Raw genomic sequence first — 21,802 nt, 5'->3', positions numbered from 1 at the left:
ATTCTCAAAGCTCTGAAAACCAGATTTTATTATAAGTTTGCAGCAAACTCATTTGGAAAAAATCAGATCTGAACCCACATAAGTTATTTATTGTCTTTATATTTTATACCTATGTGCATTTATACTTGATACATTTCTGATGCTGGAATATTTTAATTATGGGTTCAGCTTCATATAGCTTGATGAAGGTGATATATGCACTGTATTAGCTCCCTGAAACCTGAAAATTTTGAATTCTGAAACATTTAGGCTCCAAGGATCTCAGATATTCATTCTGAAACTTTAATATATAAATCACTGAGTTACTTTTAGTCCTTTTCTTCTCCCAACAGCTGTTTTTGAATGTTTTAAAAAAGAATGTGACTATAGGGCTCAGCCTCCCATTTCAGCATAACCAGGTAAATAATAATGATCCTCTTAGTACAAATTGAATGGGAACCAGAAACCCATGGGTTTCCTTGCATACGCCCAAGCCTGGGGTTCTAAGACTTCCTTCTAGTAAAGTAACTTCAGGGGCAAGATTTCTAGTGAGAGGCCTTAGAAGACTTAGATTAGTATTTTGAAAAAATTAAGTATAATTAAGAAGCAGATACATTTTAAAGAAAATCCTGGCTAGAGTGTTTTCATAGAATTCCCCTACTTTGTTGACCCCTTCTTGTGTTAGAGTATCATAGAATTTTGGGTTGGAAAGAATACAGTAGTTCCCCCTTATTCTCAGGAGATACTTCCCAAGACCCCCAGAGGATGCCTGAAACTGTGGGATAGTATGAAACTCTATATATACCTATGTTTTTTTCCTATACATACATACCTATTATAAAGTTTAATTTGTAACTTAGGCACAATAAGAGATAACAACAATAACAAATAAAATAAAGCAATTATAAAAATATATTGCAATAAAAATTATTACAATAATTTGAATGTGAATGTAGTCTCCTCCCTCTCTCCCTCAAAATATTTTATTGTACAGATTTAAATGCCTTTTCCACCTTAACTAAGCACTTACCATGCACTGTGGCCATAACTTTTGCAGTCTTAGATGTGACAGCAAAACTAGCGCACGTTTCTTTTTCCTTCTTCACAATTTTACAGATAGAGGATTCCCTTACTGTACTGTAGATGTTAGCCACCTCAGCACATAATTTTTTTTCTTTCTTATGAAGTGGAGAACTTTTACCTTTTCACTTAAAGGAAGCACTTTTGGCTTCTCTTTAGCATATCCGAATTGCCAGCATCACTACTCTTGTGCTTTGGGGACATTATTAAGTAAAATGAGGGTTACTTGAACACAAGCCCTGCAATACTGAGACAGTCCGATCTGCTACTCAGGGCGCTACTAATGACTAACGGGTAGAATACACTGGACAAAGAGATGATTCCCGTCCTGGGTGGGATGGAGTGGGACAACCAGAAACTCTCATCAGCTACTCAGAATGGCATGCAATTTAAAAGTTACAAATTGTTTATTCTGGAATTTTCCATGTAACGTTTTTGGACCGTGGTTGACTGCAGGTAACTGAAACCAGGAAAAGTAAAACTGTGGATAAGTGGGGCCTACTGTATTGGTTGTTGCTGGGAAGAGTCTTCCAGAAAACCTGGACCAAGCACAACTCAACAAGACGTCTTTCCTAACTTTGCCCATTGCTTTTATGAGGAACCACTGCGTTTAGGGTGCTTGAGGTGGGCAGGTATGAACAATAATTATAATACTGCCCTGCTTTATTGTCAAATGGTATTCAGAACTACTACATCATAAACTTTATCTGTGAGGTAACTTAGGCTCAACTTTTTCACAAGTAAGAAAGCTGAGGCCTCTCACTGTGGTAGACTGTATAATGTTCACAGTACTTGCTGCCTCTCCTTGTGAGAGGATTATATGTCCCTGTCCCACTGATAGAGTCACTGGACTTGCTCTGGCAGCGGACTGTGAATGGAAATGACGTGGGCCACTTCTGGGAGAAAGCTTTAGAAGCCAGCATGTTCTTTTCTGTGTGCTCTTTTCCCTCTATCACAAAGCCATGACCACCCTATGATGGATATGTGGTGTGAGTGGGAAATAAACCTGAGTTGTTATAAACCATTGAGGTTTGGGGCTTGTTTGTTACACAGCATAACCTAACTTATACTGACTGATACTCTGCCTTTGGTCATGCAGCCAATGATGAAATGTGATGGGGACCCCCAGCGTCTGGATGAAATTCTCAAGTTTTTACTAGAGACAACAGTTATCCTTTTGATTTTCTAAAGCTTGATTTCCGTACGTATTCTAATTTCTGAAATAGATTGACATACCTAATTAATTAATGAAATTCTTTGAGCTCCTAGATATATGGCAAATATTAAGTACTAAAGTACCAGCATCTATAGATATTAACAACTATTAAGTATTATACATATGCTTACCATCAGACAGGGAACAAAAACAAGGTGACTGAGAAATTAGTAATCTAGAAAGTAAAAGAAGGATGAAAAGGGAACAAGAGGCCTATCATGATGGATGAATTTGTCTGGTATTTTAATTTTCCTTGCTCTGAACTGACAGAGAGGACTTTTGAAAGAAAGGTGCTTCATCAATCGTTCTCATTTTTTTTTTCACCAGAATAAGGAGATAGGAAGGTTCATTTTGTGGAAAAAAAAAAAAAAAACAACCTCTCCTAGGATGGAATTTTTCAAGTTTAATTTTGACATTGCATCCTTTTGGTCTTATATGCTTATATGAATATGCTGAGTTTGGGGATTGGGAGACCCCCTCTCTCTCTCTTTTCTCCCCATTCCCCCTCTTTTTTCTCCCTCTTCTTTTCTTTTCATTTTATTAAAAGAAAACCCCTAGGGTCAATCTAATCATACTAATACTCGGGTCCATAAAAAGGTGTGTATTATAAAGGCCCTTGTAGCTCAGGTAGTGACAAGACTTGGGTAGATTACTGAATTCTATGTCCTCATGGACTAAACAACCCTAAGGCTCCAGCATATTTATTCTTATATCTGTGGAGCTTTGAGGAAAATCAATTAAGAGTGGGAAATGACATGATAATAAGGAAGCTGAAGAGAATGTGTCTCTTCCCAGGAATTCTGTATAGTGCTCTCTCTTATCACAGAGACCTTGAGTCAGTGTGTCACGTGCCAGGAACATCTTGCTTCTACTGCCTGTTGAAAGAAGATTTTGTCTCAGTTAAAAAAAAAAATGCCATGTATATATACCAGGATCCCATAAACATTTATTGAGTACCTACTGTGTGCCAGACTTTCTAATACTCATTCTCAAAGTAAGCAATTTGGAATAACTTCAGGATGGGCACACAATTCTGAATTGCTTGGACCCAACTCATAATTATAGAACAGTGGAAGAGATTAGAATAAACCCTTGAAATGCACCAATTTGGCTTGGCTTATAAAATCTCAATTTAAGTACGAACTGAGAAGCAAGAAGGACACAAAGGTAAGCAGATGGAAGAGACTCAAACTGGGCACTGGGATGGTGGTGTCTGGACTTTTGGGCAGCTGAGTGGCCAGGATCAGTTGTGCAAATCCACCAGCTGAGATACTCATGAACTCACTGACTCACCTTGGGACTTCTGATTACCAAGTAAAACATGCATTTCTTTTGAAGGATGATTACAGTACAGTGACTGTGATGAGCCACACTCTAATAGACTTGGAAGTTACAAATAATGCACACAAGTTTTTTAAGAACATGGAGCACATATATTTATATCCACAACCAGCATTCTATTTCACTCTCTAGTTCTGACATAAGTGAAGGAAAAAATATCACTTATCCTGTCCTGGGGTCAATATGAACTCAATTCTTTTTTTTGTTTTTTGCAGTACGCGGGCCTCTCACTGTTGTGGCCTCTCCGTGCGGAGCACAGGCTCCAGACGCGCAGGCTCAGCGGCCATGGCTCACGGGCCTAGCCACTCCGCGGCATGTGGGATCTTCCCGGACCGGGGCACGAACCCGTGTCCCCTGCATCGGCAGGCAGATTCTCAACCACTGCGCCACCAGGGAAGCCCCTGAACTCAATTCTTTAGTCACCTCTAATTTGAGGACAGCAAAGTGTTCTTTCCTTTTCATCAGCTTTTTGTCTCTCATAGAAGTTTGAATAGGTATGAGAAAAATAAGTTCTGGCAAGCAATAACTTGCAACTGCAGCTGTTTGGGGAAAAAAAGAAAACAAGGTAAGTTCAATCCACCACAAAAAGAAGCCTGTTGGCAATTGTCAGAGAAGCAGGATCAAAGACAAAAGTCGAGTTCTTCACCCAGCCTTAACTTACTGTTTTATTACTTCCCCACAGCAGTCTGGAAGGCATAGAGAACCCTTGCCTTACGTAGAAATAATTCTCTGGGCTTCCCTGGTGGCGCAGTCGTTGAGAATCTGCCTGCCAATGCAGGGGACACGGGTTTGAGCCCTGGTCTGGGAGGATCCCACGTGCCGCGGAGCAACTAGGCCCGTGAGCCACAACTACTGAGCCTGCGCGTCTGGAGCCTGTGCTCCACAAAAAGAAAGGCCGCGATAGTGAGAGGCCCGCGCACTGGGATGGAGAGTGGCCCCCACTTGCCGCAACTAGAGAAAGGCCCTCGCACAGAAACGAAGACCCAACACAGCCAAAAATAAAATTAATTAATTAAAAAAAAAAAGAAAAGAAATACTTCTCTGATGAAACACTAATTGGCCAGAGTCAATGGGGCTCGCTGGGCTGTTTCTGACTGTTTTGCTCACAAGGCACCAAGTCAGGAAGGTATTTTTATGGGCAAGAGCCAAATCAGGTGGGTTTCACACATTGCTATTGTAAGATTTGGGAAAGAGACTAGGAAAGGAAAGATAAAAAGATAATTAATGACGCATATCAAAGTAAAGCCTCAGACTTACCGGCGCAGTGGTTGAGAATCCACCTACCAAGGCAGGGATGCGGGTTCGAGCCCTGGTCCAGGAAGATCCCACATGCCGTGGAGAAACTAAGCCCATGCACCGCAACTACTGAGCCTGCGCTCTAGAGCCTGTGAGCCACAACTACTGAGCCCACGTACCTAGAGCCCGTGCTCTAGGTACAAGAGAAGCCCCCCGCTCACCACAACTAGAGAAAGCCCGTGTGCAGCAAACAAAGACCCCAACGCAGCCAAAAAATAAATAAATAAATTTATTTAAAAAGAAAAAGAAAGAATCCGCCTGCCAGTGCAGGGCACACAGATTTGAGCCCTGGTCCGGGGAGATCCCACATGCTGCGGAGCACTAGCCCGTGCGCCACAACTACTGAGCCTGAGCTCTAGAGTCCCACGAGCCACAACTGCTGAAGCCCGTGCTCTGCAACAAGAGAAGCCACCGCAATGAGAAGCCCACGCACCACAATGAAGAGTAGCCCCGGCTCACCGCAACTATAGAGAAAGCCCACGGGCAGCAATGAAGACCCAACGCAGCCAAAAAAAAAAGAAAAAAAATTAACCAGTTACAAAAATGGTTTAAACATTTCTTGATTGTAAAGGGAGAAAGTTATGTTGGTCTAGAGCAGGAATTAGCAAAATATGGCCCATATACCAAATCTGCTTCTGACTTCATTTTGTAAATAAAGTTTTATTGAAATACAAACTACACTTGCTTATTTACATAATCTCTGTAGCTTTTTTCATGCTACAGCCTTAAAGTTGGTATGACAGAGATCATAGGGTCTGCATAGCTTAAAATATTATTATCTGGCCCTTTATAGAAAGTGTCTGCCAGCCTCTAGTCTAGAGGTAACATTGGGCTGGACAAAATTACCCTCGGTGGAAGTTTTGTAACATGGGTATGTATAGGGGGAAAATTCTTTTTCTATTAAAAATTCACAATAAAAGCGATCTTAATTTCGTAACAGTTAGAAGAACTTTTAAAATTAAAAAATGTATATATTTTTTGGCAGTGAAAGTTGTGAAGCTTCTCTATATTTGGGTCAGGTTATTAGTGATGCCTGCAGAAGAGAGGAAAGATCAGGTTTAAAAATAAGGCTCTAATGTTAATGGCATCAGATATTAGCCTCTACTAGCCTCTTTATTTAAACTGCAGTTAAGATAGAAAAAGCTTACTCGTATCCCACAGGGCTGGGGCTGTTTAAAATGCAGGACTGGTTATGTCTGAGGGTTCCTTCCCAGCCACCCTTCTAAGCTGCTCCTTCCCAAACGACATGTTCTGTGTGCCTTTTAGTGAACACCTGAGCTCAGCTCCTCCCATCTACCTCTCCAGAGTTGTCAGCCAACACTGCCCTACGACCCCGTGTGCGTGCACATCTGTGCACATATACCTGGATGTGGGTGAACACGCATGCGTACACACCCACACGCACACACACAGAGTGCTCTGGCTGTATTAAGCTCATTGCTCTCTACATACTTCGTGAATTTCCGTGCCTCCTGTGTCTTTGCTTTAGTGATTTCCATGCCTCTTGTGCCTGTTGAAACCACTCATTTGCCTGAAAAATCCAGCTGTGAAGAACATGCTTGGGAAATGTGCTCTTCTGTTTCAGTCTCCTGTTTCTGAGCTTTCATTACCAAGCCTTTTGGTGAATGAGAAGAAATTCACAGGGTCCAGTTAGTGGTCACTGCCCTTGGTCTTTTGAGCTACACTTTTATTCCTTAGAGGAAAAAATCCTAAATTCACTACAGGGCTAGAGTCCAGAAACCACAGGGAGGTTTTCGACTCCTTTTCAGGCAAGAACTAAAGTCTTTTTAACTTCAACCACAACTTCCCTATAAGTTCTGTCAGGGCAAAGCTAGTGTTCTATTCTTTGAGTGGCCACGAAGGCCCTCAAGGGAGTGGCAGTACGTTTATTGTAAGAAAGAATGAACGAACGCGGCCGAGTGGTTATGAAGGAATGCTTGGTAGGAAGGTGAACTAGTGTAGTCAGATCGCTATCCGATGTTATAGTGGTATATTAGCCTCTGCCATGTCTGGCAATTTCTCTTAGATGATTTGTTTGCAGTGGCTGCATTCCCATTGTCCAGAGCAGGGCTGCCATGTTGCGTAACTCCGGTGCATTCAGTGCACAGGCTGACCTGCCATATGCAGCCGGTCCAAGGTAGTGCTAAGAGCATGGATTTCGAGGTACACATTTCCAGGTCCAGATTTGATTCCCAACTTTCAGCATTTACTAGTTTATTGACACTGCTCAGATTCCTGAAAGTTCTTCAAACCTCTGTTTCTTCATCTTTAAAATAGGGCAAATTATATATCATAGTGTTACCATGAGGATTAAATGAGGTAAAGTATGACACTTAAGAAAATAATACATGCTTAATAAACATGCTTTTCGTGATGTGTGGCTGAGGTTGGTTGTGAATCTTCACTGGGGATTTATGTCACTGTAAACCATTTTAGTATAGAGTGGGCTTTGATGTTGTTTTACATAGTGTGATTGTATTAGTTTCCCAGCGCTATTGTAAGAAATTATCACAAACTGAGCAGCTCTAACAACAGAAATTTATTATCTCACAGTTTTGGAAGCTAGAAATCCAAGATCAAGGTGTCGGCAGTGCTGTGCTCCCCCTGAAGGCTCTAGGGGGAGATCCTTCCTTGCCTCTTTTGGCTTCTGATAGTTTCTCATAATCCTTGGTGTGTGTTCTTTGGCTGCATCACTCCAATCTGCCTCTGTTGTCACCCTTTCCCTTCTCCGTGTGCTGTGCCTAAATTTCCCTCCTCTTATGATACCAGTCCTTGGACTAAGGCCCACCCTAATCCAGTGAGACCTTATCTTAACTTGATTGCATCTGCAAAAACCTTATTTCCAGATAAGGTCACATTCACAGATCCCAGGGATTAGGACCTGAACATACCTTTTGGGGGGACACAATCTAACCCTCAAGAGTGAGCATGAACATAATCTTGGATGGTGGCAAGAAGAGGAAGGTTCTCTCCAGGAACCTCCTGTATGACCTTGGACGAGTCACTTAACATCTTTTGTCCTGTTTTCTCATTTGTACCGTCTGTGAATTGAGGAGATTGGATAACATACTCAGATCCCTCACCTTTAGCATTTTATGGTTTCATGAAGTATCTCAAATTCCAGATTTGCTGAACCTGAATTCATGAGATTTTTCTGTAGTGAGGCCCTGAGACAACTAAAGGAAGGACGGCGTCAGCCCTCACAGGTGAGCTTCTGCGGCATCAGCCAGGGTGGGTTCGCCCACTGTGCTCACCTCCTCTGTGTCCTGGGAGCATCCTTCCCACAGAAATTTGTTATTTATTCCCTTCTTTCATTGCTAAACCACTGTTATTAAATTTTATTTCTATTTTTATAAAACCTGCCCTCCCATTTTAGCAGGGTCTGCTATAGCATCCAACTTCATTTCAATCACAACTGTTGGCAATTTTTGAACACTGTTAAAAGCCAGTGTAAGACTCACAGAATTGGAGGTGGCGGGGGGGGTGGGGCGGGTGGATAGGAGAGCCCACATAGGGGACTTAAAATGTGTTTATATTCATCTCAAGTCTTTAGAGGCCCGACTCTTCCAGTGGGACCATTGAGGTCCATGTGGTTCCTTGGCTAAAAATAGACATAGAGATTCACATCTCACATGAACCTGAAGTGAGGAAAAAAGAATCCTTTAGTCTAACAAATACTCCATAAAGAAGACTATTTGTTTTGTTCTTATGAAGCAACTGAACACATTTTATAGCCTGAAAGAACACTTGGGGTGCCCCTAGAAATTTATTGTTAAATAACTTTTAAACTCCAATACTATTGGAGTCTTAGAAGTCGCAGCTTTTATTATGAATGATAGCATTACCTAGGAAATAACCACCCGAACCACATTCTTTGTATGTATTATGTTGACTACACCAGAAAATTATAGATTTTTCTGTATACATGCATTAAGCAACAGAAACTTGCTAAATTGATTATGCAGATTTTGGAAAATAAGCAAATATTTGCTGCATAAATATTTCTAATATCTACACTCTATATTAGATACCCTAGAAACTATATTTTGCCTTTCTATGAAGTTTGGCAAGTGTGGCTAAAGAATAATAATAATGATGATAATAGTCAAAATAGCAATGCAGAATTTTAATTGAGAATATTAAAGTGCTCTGGAACCCAATAATGAATATAAACCTCATACAACAATACGGTTAATCTCTTGATTTATTAGGAAAGTGTCTACAAAGGTAAAATTCAGCTCGGTTCCTATTAATATAACACTGTTTATGAATTAGCGGCATCTGAATTAATGAGGTTTTATTGTGAGTGAAACTTTACTTTTTAAAAATTTTGTTTTGATTACATAAAATTTTTTTGTAGTTGCATCTGTAATGTCTCCGATAACTGAAAGTGCCACTCAGAGGAACCAAAGCCATCACTGCGAGGGTCTCACTATCGGGGACATCATTTTTAAGACATGTGTTATATTATATATATTATATTATATTGTGTTGGACTGTTACATTATTTGGGATCATTGCTGGCTATTTTAGTCCTGAGCCTGTGATCTGTTCCACAGCAGTCTGCTCTCTCATGATGGCTGGGAGGCAGAGTGGTGAAGAACCTGAACCCTGGAGTCAGACAGACCTGAGTTCAAATGACATTTCCACAACTTTCTAGCATGCGACCTTGGCCTTCTTAACTTGTCGAAGCCTCAGGTTCCTCATCTGTAGAATGGGTCCTTCTTTGTAGGCGAGTTAACAGGATTGAATGCGGTAGAGCAGGGACAGTGCTGTTCAATGTTAGCCCGTGGTAGGAATTGGCTCCCGGTAGTGGTCTCTACCCCTGCAGCACCTAACATTCATAACCGGCTTATAGGCATTGTTCATGAACAAAACTGAAATCACCACTGAATGCACTGAGGGTTCATGGAGGTAAGACGGGAATGAGCCTCACTTTCTTACTGTAGGAGAGCTGGTTTGGATTAGAGGATCTCAAAGAGCCTTTTTAAGCTTAATGCTACAGAGCCTGTGTGGTATGATAAGAAATAAATATGTGGTTTTTGTCCCAGATTCCTGGCACAGAGCTCCTAAAACTCTTAGAATTTCCTGAGTTTAGGAGTGATAGGAGCATCTTTTTTTATTCATAATGGATTCCTTTCAACCATTCAGCCTGAGTTTTTGCAAATGAGGTGACTTTGGGCAAGGCCCTAGATAGCTTCTGGATGTGGGGGGCTGGCCAGAAAGAGAGAGTCTTGGTTAAAAGGTTGGAACTTTCATCCCCACCCCTTGACCTCTGAGAAGGGGAGAGGGGCTTGAGTTTGTGTCCAATCACCAATGGCCAGTGATTTAATCAATCATGCCTGTGTAATGAGACCTTCAAAAGAACTTAAAATGAGGGAGTTCTGGGATCTTCCAAGTTGGTGAACACGCCAGTGTGCCAGGAGGGTGGCGCACCCCAGCTCCATGGGGACAGAGGCTCCTGTGCTCAGCATTCTTCCAGACCTCGTCCTGTGTCCCTCTTCATCTGGCTGTTCATTTGTATCCTTTATAATAAACTGTAACAGTAGCATTTTCCTGAGTTCTGTGAGTCATTCTAGCAAATGATCAAAACTGAAAGCGGGGGCATGGGAACCCAGAATTTGTAGCCAAGCAGAAGGAGCGTGAGCAGCCTGGGCATCGCCTGCTTTTGAAGTGAAGGGGGTCTTTTGGGACTGAACCCTCACACCTGTGGGATCTGAGCTAACTCTGGGTAGTGTCAGAATGGAATTGAATTGTTGGACACCCAGTTGGTGCCAGAGAATCAGAGAATCTGAGAGTCTATAAGGACCATTTCTGATAAGTTTTGCAACCTGATCCCCCTGCCCCCAACCAGCACTGTGTCTCTGGTTTCTGAACCATTAACTAGAAGTGCGGACAGAGTTTCTCATGCTTCTAGGCTGTGACAGGGAGAGGTGTGTGTGCAGTGACACTGATAAGGAGAGCCATCTCTCTCCTCTGGACTGATCTTTTCAGATGGGCATCTCGGGGTGAGAAATCAATTTGGCGTAAATGCGCAACTACAGGACCGAGAGTCAAGAAAATAAGGAAGTTAGTTACCATGGCCAAGGTCATCCTTGAACCGCAAAAGGGGAAGCTGCGTGTAACATCTCTCATAGGTACCATACCTAGTATGACAGTCTTGCAGATACATTCAAAATACTGCCCGATCCAGACTGAAAATATGTCCCCTACTGCCCAGAATTTTCTCATTCACTACAAATCCCTTCTGGAAGTGGGCAGGGTACAGCAAACATAAATAAACACATAGATAAATATATCTCATCTTCATTATTTTGTAATATATCACTAGGACGAATCTCATTCCAAGAAGCTTCCATGCCCTCAGGAATCATGTCTGCTCCTGTGGTTCACGTTATCAATTTTGAAATGCTTTCCCACAAACCATTTTCTTTCAGGTTCTGGGCCTATGAAGCTAACTTAATTCACTCTCCTCTTTTCTGTGGTGTCAGCTCAGAGGTTAAGTTGGATGCTAGAGGACATGTGTTATCACGCTCCATGAGAACTAAAAAATGTTTTCCAGCTTGTAAATTGCTTTTTGTTTATTTAATTTTGTCTTTCACGGACTATATATTCAGCATATGCCTCTGGGGTCTTTTATACATTAATAATTCAGAAACCACTGACCTATAATCATATTAAAACTCTCATTTTATCTCCAGTTTACCCATAATAGAATCCTGTTACATGAGTTGGGCAGAAGCCTTGTGAATAGATAATCTCGTCTCTAAAATGCTATGGCTTTAAGGAGTAAGTAGGGATTGTAAATTCAAATTGTGAGCCATTTTATTACTGTACATTCTGTCATTATGGTACGATTACAAAGCATTTCAGATTTTATTAGTTAATTTATTTAGCCATCTCCTGATCAGTTTAGTTCTTTTTTTTTGGTCAGGGTTGCTGACCCTTCCAACAGGTGAAAATGAAAGCAGTTCATAGTGAAAGAAACCCCTTCCAGTTTCTTCGCAGGTGTTGAATGAGACCTGGGCGTCTCACATCTCAGTGATTCAAAATCAAAAGCCCATTTCCACAATCACCTGGGGGCTGGAATATACCACTTAAACCTCTTGTCCATGTAAAAAGGTAGTTTAAACCCGGGACATTTGAAGGCTTGGCTGAAATTTGTTTCTCCAGCTAAGTTTTGCCCTTATTAATCATGGAGGTTAGTCCCTTGGCCTGTTTCTGAGTGGAAAACCAAAGTGTTTTAAAACAATTATGCTGAATGTCTGCCAGGTTTTGATTATCCAGATAAGTCGTAATGTCAAGTTAATGACAGTTTGATCTAAATTTCATTATTTAGTTTTATTGAGAGCTATATTATGAGAAAAAAGGGAAACAAGTCAAAAGCTGCATCTATACACAGCCTTTCAGTCAACGTTCTGTGTGCACAGTTGTCTGGAATACCGTGTGGTTAAGCCAACTGGATCATTACAACAGCAAACAGAATCGACCGTGTAGCAGCATAGTTATTTTGGCCACGTTAGGACAAGTGAGGTGATGTTTTAGGGCAATGTAACCAGTTTACTGAATGGGATGATCTTAGTGGATGCAAATAGGACATGGCATTAGTTATTTTTCCCCTCACAGCTTTGTCAGCTCTGTTTCCTGATCTATGACAGCACCACGGACAAGTCTCATGGCTTTTGGGTGGCTTTCAGTGATAAGAATCATCTCACTTGGGTAGCTGTGACTCATTTTTCAAGAGTTAAAATGTCTGCTCTAGTCTAAATCAAAACTTCATTCTCCCATTCAATCCAAAGCTTCTTCCTTCCCCACCTCTGGCCTCACCTCTGCTCAAGAGACACAGTCAGGAAGGGCTGGTCCTTTCCCTTCTTTGCCCTTTCCTTGCCTTCCCACCATCTTCTTGAAGACCCCCCTCCCCAGCCTCTGTGAGGGGTCTCTCAATGGCCACCCACTTCCAGCCTGGAGTGGGAGGAAGCTCTCCCTCTGCCACTTAGTAACTTTCTCCAATTATTCTTTCCTATTTCTAGTCTTTCTTACTTAAGCTGCAGATGGACGACAGGGATTTTGCTCTGATTTTTCTCAGCATTGGGCTGTCCTCACAATATATTTCAACACGGAAAGTCCCATTAAACATCTGTTCACAGATACACAGACCATAGCACAGGTATATTCCAGGGCAGAAACTTCACTGCATGTGATCAGAGAGTTCTTCAAAGCCTAATATAAATCTTGGGAGTTCTTTAGTTTACTAGGAGAGAAAGAAATGACTATAGGAGTAAGTGCTGAGAAGAATAGCCAGTGTTGAGCTTTGATGCTGTTACTTTGCACGTATGGCCCAGAGGATCTGAGGAATTCTTAGACGATCTCCCTTGTGCACAGAAGGTGATGTTGGTGTCCACATTGGCTTGACTGGTTCCCATTTCTCAGAGACAGAATCAGGGCCAGCTGTCTCCTCTAGGTTCCACCTCTTGTGTAGTGGGTGGTCCGAATAATGTGAAGGGGAGTCCCGAACTTTGTGCTGTCTTCAATTTGTTTCTATCTTCATTTGACTACTCTGTTGGGAACATTAAATCAATGTGCATGATTTTTGAAGAATGTGATCTAGAAAATTCAATTATTGAGTGTCTGGAAGGGTTTCAGAGATTAAAGTACTGTGTAAAGATGTGTAAGCAGTTATTATTAAAATTAAATAAATGTTTGCTCCATACAATTAAATTACATTGTCACATGGTTTGTATAACTCCTCAGCACACATTTTGTTTTGACTTTTTCTAATTCCCCCAGGTGGGATTAGAAACTGCTTTCCTCTGTTGCTCCCATAGCTTTTTCTTCATACTTCTATTTTAGCTAGATTCAATTCAATTTGATTTGCTTTAGTTTCAGGTAACATTTATTAAGTGTAAACTATGTGCTAGTTGCTGTTTTAGGCCCCGAGGAAAAAAAAATTGAGCTGTACCTTCCAGCAAACATCTAGAGCGTGTGTAAGTGTGTTGTGTGTGCATTTGTGTGTGTTAACATAAATGCAGTTAGGTCCATGGGAAGAACAAAATTCAAAGGAGGCAGAGGGAAGGGAATACCTATCCATGGTCCAGGTGCTGAAAAGTTCAAAGATGAATGATTTTGGCTGCATTGAATTAACTATGAATGCTTTCAGCAAATCTGTGCCCCTTGCCTTTTGGAAGGATTCAAATCTTTCTGGATGGGTGGTTGGCGAAAATACTCCTCTTACAGCCCCCATGGAAGAGGCACAACAGAGAACTATGGTAGCAAAATTTTCCTCTCACTAGTTTTGCCCTTGAAATTGGTGAGCACAGTTCTGCAAATTAGAAATTATTTCTGAGGTTTCCACATTGTTCAGTTTTCCAGCAAGTGCGCCAACCATGATGGCAACCTTCTTCCTGGAGTCAAGCAGTTTTCTTCACTTGCTCATAACTCTGACGTGTTTATTGAGGGTTGATGTAGAATACTAAGCAGTTGGTATTCAGGAAAAAAATTGGTAAGGAACAACATTCATGGTTATAAAGTCATTGCAAGTGGAAGAATTGGAAAGTCAACATTTTGGCCTTCCCTTTTGAGTATCAGCAGAGATTTTAAAAAGGAAAGACATTAAATAAACTAAACAAAGCCAAACAAATTACATATTAAAGTTAAAATAAAAAAAGACATCATAATATTCACAAACCATTTGTCTTTCTTAAAAAGCAGGGTAGGTGTCACCCACATTGTAGATATTTATTATTGAAAGTTTGGATTCTGGAAAGGATGAGAAAAGCATCTTCCTGTTTACTTCTTATCTATAAACATGTTTCACGGCCTATTAAAAGCTCCTCAGAAGCAAAAACATTTTTTAAACCATTTTTGTGAGGCAGTGTTTGATAGAATACGAGGTTAACTGAGTGTAAAAGACCAATAAAATAAATAAATGGTGAAAGATGGGGTAAAAAAAAGCAAAGGGAAGGATTACAAAACAAGTGGAGTAATTTCCATTTTTTACATGCTTTGGAACAAATCATGGAGGATGTGAATTTTCATTCCTTGAGAATTTGAAAGAATCTATTAGTAAGATGATTTGGTTCTGGAACTTTTGGGGGGAAGTAGTTCTTTAATAGTTTTTTCAGTTTATATTATTGTTATTGCTCTAGTACATTATATTATCTCTGGTTTCAGTTTTGGAAATTTACATTTTTTCAGCAAATGGCCAGATTTTGAAATTTCTTAGCATAGAGTTGAACATGGTATGAGAATTTCATATGCATGTCTATGCTAATCTATTTAAATTTCCTTCCATGTTAGTTGTTGCTTACTTTATCATTTCTAAATATTTCTATTTGTTTCTTCATTCAATTTGTAAAACATGGCCTATTATGCTTATTTTTCCTCAAATATAAAGCTCTTGAATTTGCTGACCAGTCCCTAATGTTATTATTTTGGGATTTCTACCTCTTTTATTTTCTTCCTTTGCTTCATTTTAGTTATCATATGATCTTTCTCTAGCTTCCAAATTCAAATGGTTATATTTTCTCTTTTCAACCTTTCCTGAATAACAGTGAGAGTTTTTTAAACTTTTTAATTTGTTTTTGGGTACAATTTTGGCTAAATACCTTAAGTTTTAATATGTATGGTTCTAATTTCTGTTTTTTCTAAACAGTTTGTATTTTTATGGTAACATAATAGGAAGTGTATTTGTTGTCAAATAATGAAGGGTTTTTTGTTTAAACTTTTATTACTTTTTTCAATTGTCGTTGTAGGAGATTAGGACCTACACAATTTTTGCTATCTGGAATTTATTGAAATTATCTTCTTTCTTACCACATATTTAACTGTGTGTGCATGTATACATACATACACGTACATGTATATATATGTGTGCATGTGTGCGTGTGTGTGTCCCATGAATGCTTGTGAACTTACATTTTTAAACAAATTCAGTTTTTAGGTCAACCTTAAGTAAATATATGGGTCAAATAAATAGACTTCTTTTTTAACTCTACAGTATCTTCTTCCTTCTCAGTGTACAAACACATTTAGGTCTCTCCCAGCCTTGGAGACTTCTCTCGATGACGCTATTCCTTCGAAGTGGTCCTGGCTCGCTCCTTACCGGCACTGGTAAGTATTTGGAAGTGGCAGCTACACTTACTAACTTCAGTACTTCACTGCTCAGCCTCTCTTTACTTTATTAAAATTCAAACCTGTATAAACAAAAAGGATTTACTGTATAGCACAGGGAAGTATATTCAATATCTTGTAATAAACTATAATGGAAAAGAATCGAAAAAACAAAGACTATATATATATATATATATATGTGTAACTGAATCACTTTGCTATACACCTGAAACTAACACAATATTGTAAATTAACTAATTTTTTAAAAAAGAGAAAGAAAAACATCAAAATTTTAAACATTCATGGAGGATCCACTGTGAGGTAGGTGTAGAGGTGTGATCCGTGAGATCCATGACCTCAAAGAGCTTGGGTTGGGTCTGAGTTCCAGAATTTGCATCAGGGTTCTTTGATTTGGCTTGGTAGAAGCTAGTTTCATCCCGTGACTAGTTAGGAAGGGTGTAAAACAAAGACAGAGGAATGGCTTCTCTGAGTAGAGGCTTTATTACATCCTTCCCTTCTTTCACATTTGCCAGGAGAATAAGAGTGAGGAGGAGAAGGCTGGCAGCTTTGAGCGTCTCTGGCCTCGAGAGTAGAAGAGTGTAGAGCAGGACCAGTCTCCACGAAGGTGGGAGAGAAAGCCATCTATGAAGCTGCCGAAAACTTTTGTGTCTTCAGTTGGGTGTAGTTGGGACCCAGGGAAGAGAGCCAGAAGTCTGGCTGATAATATGTCAGGTCTTCCACCCAGGGTGGGGTTCCTGTTTCTTCTCCATCTACTTACGGGGACACACCACCCTTTTTGATGCACTCAGGATCTCCTGCCTTATCTGTGTTAGAGATAATATTTTGAGGGCACCATCTTGGCCCATCTCAGCCCCAACTGACACCTTGCAACCACATGAGGGATCCTGGGCCAGAACCACCTAACTTAGCTGCTCCTGGATTCCTGATCCCCAGAAACTAGGAGCAATAATAGATAGTTTTTTAAGCTGCTAAATTTGGGTATAATTTGTTACAGCAGTCCGTACTATAACAGTGCATTAGAGCTTCGCAAAGAGGTACAATGAAGGCTAAAGAAAGGCGCGGTCACACCCCCGTGGGAGAACAGTGAAAGCCTCCGATGGAGGTGTGTGGCATTTGAGATGGGTCTTGCAGAGAACTGGGCATGTATATGCATATGGTGAAGAGAAATAACATTTCAGGAGAAAGAACAAGGAGATGGAAAAGTGAAAGTCATGTTCAGGAAAGAGGGCAGTGTCAGTGATCTGCCTCTGTGATGCACGTCAGAAACTGGTGGGAGATGAATCAGGAAAGGTGGGCTAGCACTACAAAGAAAGCACCTGTGTGCTTCCTCTTTCTCACCCAAACCCCTAAAGACAGCCATTCTTCACGGTTTGGTCCTTGGACCTCTTCTCTTTCTTTATGGAGTTCCTTGGTGATCTCATTCACACCAATTTCTACCTGGGTTGCTTTAAAATCTAATCCAGACCAACCCTTAGTGATTGTCTCACATCTCCAATTGCCTGCTGATCTTTTCCACCTGGATACATTACCGGCCTCTCAAATGTTTTTGACTCCTAAATCCATCTTCCTCTCCAGCCATCCTCCTTTACTGACTGCCTTAAATCTAAGGGATGACACTGCTACTGTTGACACCATCCAGGTGGTTTTCCCTGGACCACTCATCTGGGCAGAATTGTGAGAATCCAAGATGGAAACTTTCTAGTGGGATGTCTCTAGGGACACAATTTAGTGCCACTGATTGGAAGCCTGTGGGACAATTCAGAGGAAGCGTCATCCACATTGCTACCCCTCTCGCCATATACACGTGTCATATGCTTCCTTGTTACCCTCTGTAGATGACTGTTTTAGATCACATCCAAAGCAGCCATTTTCCTTTAATTCTCACCCTGAATGCAGCTGTTCTAGGTGTAGTGTATCCATCCTGGGCAGTGTAGATGAGGTTACTGAGAAGTTTAGTCCTTAGGCTAAAAACCTTGTCATCCCATTGGTATCTTTCTGCAATTAGTCATCAAGTCTCATCCATTTTATCTCCCCTTGTCTCTCATTTTCAGCCAGACCCCCCTACCCTAAGTGGTCCTGATAGTGCTGAGAGATTCTCAACCTGGCTGCAAATTAGAATCCCTGGAGAGCTTTCAAAAACTCCCTTGGGCCTCACTCAAGGCCAATTATATCAGAATATCTGGGGTGGAGCCTAGACAGCTTATTGTTTAAAAGTTTATCCCGAGATTCTACTGTGTAGTCAGGTGGAACTCCACCGGTGGACAAGGAAAAGCGTTGCCTTGAGGGATAATGCTAACCTGGTCTTTAATTATGCTGACCTGGGGAAATCATTCACACCTTCTGAGAATCAATTTGCAATTCTATAAAATGTGATAAAAGGTTCCTAGCAAGATTACTGGAGAAGCAAATGAAACAGTGGGGTGAAAAGGCATGATAGCTGTAAAGAAGTAGGTACCGTTGTTATGATGATCACACTCTCACTGCTCCCAGTCCAATTCAGGTCCTAATCACCTTCGGGGGGCCCTGGGTAAGGGCTCTCTAGCTGAGCTTCTTGCCTCCATTATCTCTGCCCTTCAATTCATCATCCTCTACATTGGAGCCAGATCAGCGTTACAGTGTCACAGTCTTTCTCAAAAACCATCCTGCTTTTCATTTCCTACCAAACCAAGTCTCCTACTCTATACATCCTCAAATCAAAACCCAAAGTGCTTTCCTAACCTCCTCTTCTGTTTCCTAAATGCAGCCTATCTGCATCCGACCATCAGCCAGCCAGCCAGCCAGCAAACGCTGGAGATCCTATTGTATGACGGCATCCATCTGTGGGGAAATGCAAATATGAACCAGAGATCGGTGAACCGAGAAGCTAACCGAGAATAATTTCATAGAATAATTAGTTTTAGTTAAATATAATCTCCAAAGACATCTTTGATTTTCCCACCTCTCTGCCTCTGCATTCTCCAACGCAACAGCGTACACAATGCAAATTGGGTCTTAAGTGGTTCTTGAACAAACTTTAAGAGATAAGCGAACATAATGTCATTACTAAATGGTAGAATAAATGGTGTCTATTTCCCATGTTTTTTGAGAATTACGGTAGTTGGCTGGGCTGGCTTCAGGGACGTGTGACCTGCACAGTCACACGGGGCCCCACACTCTGAAGGGTCCTATGCTTGGCTTAATGCTCTGCTGTCACCATCTTGAAATTTTTAATAACTTTGGGGCAGGGGACCCACATTTTCATTTTTTTTTTAATTGGAGCATAGTTGGTTTACAATGTTGTGTTAGTCTCTGCTGTACAGCAAAGTGAATTAGCTATACGTATACATATATCTACAAATTATATAGCATGTACTGATAGTGAGTGACAGTGTTTGATTATTCATTTATGTTATTTTTGTTTTAAAAAGAATTTAAGGCAGCATAAATGATGACTAAAATGGAGGAAGATAAGTAGCTTTTTACTGAGGCAAAGGAAAAATAAAATTAGGAAGTTAAGACGGAGCTGGACTGAGTTTATTACATTAAAGTCAAGATGGACTTCTAGCAGTCCAATTTGCCTGCTAGAAGTTGCACATGAGTGGGGTTTGAAGACTTTCTAGCAGCCACTGTGAGGAGGGGAGGATGATAGGTTGTATTCATGGTCAGTGGCTCAGGAAGAAACACAAATATCCCTGATAGGAGACCACAGGGAAATCTGTCTCACGGGTCTTCCTAACTGGGACACGGTACAAAAGTCTTTACACTACTGGCAACATCCATACCAAGAACCCAGCAACACCTATCACAGGGCCAGTTCTTTTAATGTATCTCACACAGTATCAGCACACAATTCAAGGTATATCAAGTGAGAGGAGCTCAGTACTGCATAAGGCTGAGTGGGTGAATGGATGAATAATAGGGGACAATATGAATCAAATAGGTGTCTAGCTCTGCTGGTCTGACTTAATTCAGGGATAGATTTTGGGGTATTTTGAAGAACAGATAGGCTCTCCATATTATTTAGAGAAATTGCCAAAAGAAATGCTATTTCTCTCTTGTGTATCAAAGGGCACTATCAGTGGAGTGGAAGGGCATCCCACAGAATGGGAGAAAATATTTGCAAATCACATATTTAATAAGGGATTAAAATCTAGAATATATAAAAATGCCTAAAACTCAAACAAAAACCAAACAACCTAATTTAAAAATGGGCAAAAGACTTGAATAGACATTTCTCCGAAGAAGATCTACAAATGATCAATAAGCACATGATAAGATGCTTAACATCACTGATTATTAGAGAAATGCAAATCAAAATTACAATGAGACATCACTTCACACCCATTAGACTGGCAGTAAAAACAAACAACCAGAAACAAATGTTGGCAACGATACGGAGAAATTGAAGCCCTTGCGTACTGTTGGTTCAAATGGAAAATAGTGCAACTGCTGTGGAAAACTGTATGGCAGTTCCTAAAACAAAACAAAAGAACTACCATATGATCCAGCGATCAGCAATGCCATTTCTGGGTATGTACTCAGCAGAATTGAAAGCAAGGACTCAGATATTTGTGCACTTATGTTCATAACAGCATTATTCACAATAGCCAAAAGGTACAAGCAACTCAAATGTCTATTTGATGAATGGATAAATTAAATGTGGTCTATACATGCAATGGTATATTATTTGGCCTTAAAAAGGAAGCAAATTCTGATATAGGCTACAACATGGATGAACCTTAAGGACATTATGTGAAGTGAAATAAGCCAGTTACAAAGGGATCATACTGTATGATTCCATTTACATGAGGTACCCGAAGGCAAATTCATAGAAACAGAACGTAGGATGGTGGTTGCCAGGTGCTGGGAGGTGGAAGAATGGGAAATTATTGTTTAACGAGTGCAGAGTCTCAGTGTGGGATGATGAAAAATTTCTGGAGGTGGGTGCTGGTCATGAGTGCACAACAAGGTGAATGCACTTAATGCCACAGAACTGTACACTTGAAAATAGTTAAAATGGGAAATTTTATGTTATGTATAGCTTACCTCAATAAGAAAAGAATGCCATTTCTCTCTGTTGGGCCTTTGAAACTCCATGGCAGTCAATGTAAAGTTATTAGTTCTAATAATACGATATAAGAACTGTGGAAAATCAAAGCATATGTGTAGAAGTGGCATATTGGTATGATTTGGGCTATCAGTAGCAGAAAACAACACAAAACGGGTTGAGCGGTAAGTGGATTTATGACCTCAGAAAATGAGAAATATGAAGTGAAGTCATCACCTGGCCCTTTACCCTCCTTCTACCTCTAGGGTATTCTCCTCAGGGGACCTCCCCTCATTGTTACAAGATGGTTGCCCCCATCCTGACATCATATACAGATCAGTAACATCCAGCAGGAGAGAATGAACTGCTTCTTCTTGGTGCAACTTCTCCATAGTAAGAACCCTTTTCTACAAGCCTTCCAGCCGACTTCCTCTGTGTCTCACTGTCCAGAATTTCATCACACGCTCATCCTCAAACCACCAGAGAGAGAAATGGCACCACCATGAGTGACCACAGGACTAGGCAGGATGGTCAAAGCCCCGTGCGCTGGGGTGGACGCTGGAACAAAAGAAGGGGCATGTGCCCCGTGGAAGAAGAGCACAATGGACCTCCAACAGGTCACAGCCGAGCCTTGAGAAGCAGGATCCTGGGCAACTTACCTAAACATCTCTGAGCCTCAATTTCCATCACTGTGAACTGAGGATAATAACGTCTGCCTCAACTGGGGTGCTGGG

General features: G+C 40.8%; 1 long non-coding RNA gene across 2 annotated transcripts in view; it reads left to right on the top strand.

Moving 5' to 3' along the window:
* LOC141276269 (uncharacterized) overlaps positions 1–21,802 on the top strand; it is a 98,073-nt gene that overhangs the window by 75,906 nt on the left and 365 nt on the right. For both annotated transcript variants that reach the window (XR_012325541.1, XR_012325540.1), the window contains exon 4: positions 15,927–16,021. This is a non-coding gene — a long non-coding RNA (uncharacterized lncRNA). The remainder of the gene's footprint in view (positions 1–15,926; positions 16,022–21,802) is intronic.

The sequence above is a fragment of the Tursiops truncatus genome, chromosome 13 (assembly GCF_011762595.2).
Source record: "Tursiops truncatus isolate mTurTru1 chromosome 13, mTurTru1.mat.Y, whole genome shotgun sequence".
Taxonomy (NCBI): Eukaryota; Metazoa; Chordata; class Mammalia; order Artiodactyla; family Delphinidae; genus Tursiops; species Tursiops truncatus.
This window is presented reverse-complemented; position numbering and strand designations above follow the sequence as displayed.